We start from the raw sequence: 5083 nt of genomic DNA on the forward strand, positions 1-5083 counted from the left end.
CATGTCATTTTCTGTTTAGTATACAATGTTTACTCTATTGAAATGACTCTGAAAAATAGTCATTGACAGTTGGCATGTCTTGCTTTTCTACTGCACTACACCCAATAAATATTTTGTTAATATATTTGCTTGAGTCTTTTTTAACAGAATTGCGTACATGGTTCATATCCAGACTGAAAAGCTAGACTTTGTGTGTCATACACCTGAAACCGTTACAGGAAAATCATTAGCAGTTATACTGCTTCACTTTTCAAACACTGTCCAGCTTTTTAAAATCTTTGCTTATGGCAGATATCACTTTATTTACTGTCGCATTAAGGGCAAGCTGTTCTAGCAACAGTTGTTTTGGAAGTTATTTGCTCGTACACTTTGTAAATAACGTGAGCAGTAAGAGGAAGGTCTGTGGTGGACTGAGGACCATTGCTGTTGTTGGTTAAGTGTATTTCAAGTTTAAAACAAACCACAGAGTAACTGATTTAGTTGGACACAGTTATTCATAGCAATCACATTCCAGCATGCCAGGTGGGTGCAGTAAGATCAACAACAATTACTGTAAATCCCACGTTTATACTTGAAGGTAAACAGACTGCAGGAGAAGTGTGAAAAAAAACTAATTTGTGAAAATATTTCATTATTTGTAATGCAAATGTGGAGAAACTGTTTAGTGTAAAACTAGCAATTTAGGTGTTTAGAGAGCCAGTGATTGTGTGTGACTGAGTGCTTGAGTGCTTATCCCTCCCTTTTTAGGGTAAACCAAGATAGGAAGACGGGGCATCTATTAAAGGGCCCTAATCAAAGAGAGATCTTACTAGATGACCGAGGAGAGAGTGAGAGCTGAAAATAAACAGCCAGAGGCCTCAGATTAACACGATACCGTGGAATATATGTATACAGTACTGACCTGTGCATATACAAATCTACCTTAGAGGCCATTGTAGTATGCACTTGCTTCAGAGGACCACAAAGGACATTACGGTGACTAAAGTTAAAAATGACTACTAGGCAAACTGATGATGTGGTTCATCAGGTTGTATTACGTGCATTATGTGGATGTTAACAGGCTGGTTGCTGCTGAATCAGTGTGTGTATGTGTAAGGGGCGGGAGGAGTAAACTGCAGCCACAGACTGAGCTCTTAAGAGGCGCTGCTGTGGTGCACTGCTTGCCTCCACCTCTGTAATTACCCTCCGAATCCTGGATCTGCCCTTAGCCACAATTTGCGGTGCCATGAAATAAATACACACTCTACAACAATAAACAACTGCCTTTTTAAATTATAGCACCTCCTCCTGTTCACCCCCACCATCTGCTCTCCCTCTCTCCTTCTCTGTCAAGAAGTGGAGGGTTTCATAATGCAGTTACAAAACTAGGCTCTATAAAGGACCATTTAAGACCGTCGGATATGTGCTACCATGTATTGTTCTTACAAATGGCTGTATTTCTTGAAATTACATTGTAATATTTGTTTGCCAATGGACAATGTCAAAGATCCTGAGTGAACAATGCATAATACGCCTGGAAACCTGCTGTCCAACAGTTTGCCAAGTGTTAACCAGACACAAACTACTATTTTAACATAACCTAACTGGCTGAACTCAAGTGGTACAAAGGTCTTCACAGTGGTGGATAAGCCCTCATCATAAAATATAATATTATTGAAGCCCAAAATCCAACTTTTTAAATAGTTTGTTAATAACTGAGTAGTTGAGATGTCATTGCAGCTATGATGATAAACAAAAATTGGCTAGAATGTCGGTATAATTGAACTGCAGTGTGAAGGTTGTGACGTCTGGTTCCTATCAACAACACAGAAGAGTTCGGACTTGGCACATTTCACTAGAAGGACTCTAGATCTTTTTCATTCAATCATTCATTTATTCAATCATTGTCTGTAATCACTTATTTGGTTCAGGGTCGCGGTGAGTCCAGAACCTACATGGTATTCAGTGAGTGCACCCTGGAGGGGTATTAGTCCATCACAGGGCACACCACACTCACACATTCTCACCTATAGACACTTCTGAATAGCCACTCCACCAACCACCATGAGCTTTTGGACCGTGAGAGGAACCCAGAGCACCTGGAGGAAACCCATGCAGACAGAGAGAGAACACCCTAAACACCTAAACCAATGTGGGGCTTGAACCCACTACACCAGGGCCCTGGAGCAGTGTGACTATTATCTATTATATTGATTTTAAAAAATTCACAGCTCATAGAAAAACTGATAAATAATGCTAAAGACCAAGTGTTGGTGAGAAGCATCTAAAACCCCCAGGCAGTCTGAGGAGTAGTGGCCTTGCTTTCCTTTGACTGATAAAGCAATAATACATTTGGGATAAGGTGCTGTGAAATATGATCCAGAACCTATCACCAGCTTATCTATACCTGACTGCACTAATGCTCTTGCGACTGAATGCAATCCAATTCTCACAGCAATATTCCGAAACCTAGTGTGTATAGCCTTGCCAGGTGATTAGAGACTGCTACATATACATAAAACGCTTTTGATTTTAGAGGATATTTTGGATGTTTGGCAGGTCAGATGTCATAGGCAAAGAGTATCATTATTCATTATGTACCTTTGCTATGTGAGGAACAACATTAGATTTTAGTGTCTTCAGCCTATGCTCATTGCAGAGCTCAAGTTAAGGGCATCTGCTTTACCGAGACTTGTTCTGGACCAACCCTGCCTTATGTCTTCCACGCTGTTATCAATAGACTTTTTTTAAACAATACACCGAGGCCACAGACCACTGGCTCCAAGCCATAACAGCAGAGTGGTACTCATGACTGCACACACGTACAAACGCTGTAGGTGGCTTCAGCCGTTTCTTCTCTGAGAGCAGAGGCTTTCATTCATGGAAGTTTTCCCACAGACACATCTTCCACTTATACATTTGCTGGAGTTACCCTTGCTCCTCTTTTGACGTTCTAGCGGCTGTGACTACCACAGCACTCTTTCATGTGTTGGTGATGACAGAGAAGGATCTTCCCCATATAAGGATGAGCATTTCCAGTTAGCTTTAAAACCCAGCAGAAACTCAGACTCAGGTTTGGAAATAATGTAATTAAATGCAATATTAGTACAACTTTGTGTTTTGTTTTGTTTTTTTTTTAAAGGCAACGTCAAAATTAAGTGGGGTATAATGAATGAGGTTTCACCTATCACTTAACCTGAGCAACGACTCCCCCTGGTGATTGGCAGGTAAAAACCACCACGCTTTTTTTTTATCATGAAGTCACAGTTTATGTTCCAAACAGCATACAGTTCATCAAAACTAGTGCATTAGCATTAATCAGCCATTCATTAGTAGTAAGGGGTGTGTGTGTGTATATATATATATATATATATATATATATATAAGATGATCAGTATGGCTTATAGCTCAAAAATCCAGCATCTCAGATTATTTGAATATTTCATATTTGAGTAAATGACTATTTAAACAGTACAACAACGTTTGAGTTCAGCACATGCAATCACAATCATGGGGAAGACTGCTGACTTATCCAAAAGTTGATCATCAGCACCCTCCACAAGGAGAGTAGGCCACTAAAGGTCATTGCTAAAAAGGCTGGCTGCTCGTAGAGTGCTGTATCAAAGCATAATAATGTGGAAGAAACACTGCACAAGCAACAGGGTTGTCCATAGCCATAAGTCAACTCAAAAACCTGAGAGGCCTTCATAAGGAGTGAAGCTGACAGTGATCTGTGTCAGTGCATCAAGACCAACCTGCACAGGCATTTCCAGGAAAGGTCTACATCTCCCACATTTCAAATAACAAGCCACTTCTGACTGCAGCCATCTACCAGGAGATTTTAGATGTCTAATGCTGACAAGCTTCATGAAAATGCACGTTTCCTATTTCGGCAGAACTTATCACCTGCCTCACAGCGACTTAACTACTACCAAATGGTTTCCTGGTCATGATACATGTGCTTGTTTAGCCAGTCAACACTACTGACCTGAACCCCATAGAGCTTGGGGCAGAAGTACATCTGTTTCTACTTGTTTAAGCAACCAGTCTCACGCTCTAAACAGTTATACTGTGTGCTCCTGTTTGCTGGAATGAAAACCTGCAGCCACACTGGTCCTTTGTGCTTAGGACTGGTGACCTCTGCCACAGAAAATCAAGAGGAAGATGAGAAAGACCAAGGTCAATGTAACCTGGGCTTCCTCTCAGTATTGTCGTAAGCTCAACCAAGTACCGAGTGTATAAAACTGCTCCCCAGGCATCGAGGTAGTAGGCGGCCCCCCTGCTCCGATTGTGTGTTTTCACAGCCCCTAATGTTTGTTGAGATTTGCTCACTAGTGTGTGTTTTTGTGTACATTTCCATGGATGGTTCAAATGCAGAGAAGTAATTTCCCTAAGGGGATCAATAAAGATGTTTCTTCTTCTTCCTCTAAATTAACATCCTTGCCTTGTTTGGACTAATTAAGTTTACTTCTTTAAAATTAACTTAGAAAATTAACTTAAAATAGAACATTTATATCCCATTTTTTACTTTTACGACTACCCCATTTTTGTCACCTCATCGTTTGGAACTGAGTTAGCAATGTGTAGTGGTTAAAACCTTTATGAAATGGGACACCCTTCAAGAGGCTATTGCGTCATCCGTAGAAGGCTCTGCCACTGCATTTTGCCAGTCATAGCTTTCATTCACTTTTAAAATGTATTTATTTATTTATGGTAAGGTTATTTTGCTTCTGGAATCTTTGCTCCTGCTTCATCTTTTGCTACTGATTTTTGGAACGTTTTTCATGGGTGGGAAGATCTTAAAAGGCGGTGTTCACCTTGAATATCCATTGGTCACTGATTGTGGATTGACAAGTGTTCTGAAACCTCCTCTGGGGCCAGTTTTCAAGCAAATTCACTCCATACTATTCTCACTCTACAGATCAGTAGAGCATCACATTTATGAAGTAATTTTAATTTTAAAGATAACTACCTAGTATTCTGTTAAAATACAAAATAGTGTTGAATGTGGACATGATTTCTTTTAAAATTATAAATCTGAAAACATTGAACACACGCAAACAGCAGAAAAAGAACGATTTAGTACATTAAATCATTTATTGCA

Source organism: Hoplias malabaricus, chromosome 8, assembly GCF_029633855.1.
Source record: "Hoplias malabaricus isolate fHopMal1 chromosome 8, fHopMal1.hap1, whole genome shotgun sequence".
NCBI lineage: Eukaryota > Metazoa > Chordata > Actinopteri > Characiformes > Erythrinidae > Hoplias > Hoplias malabaricus.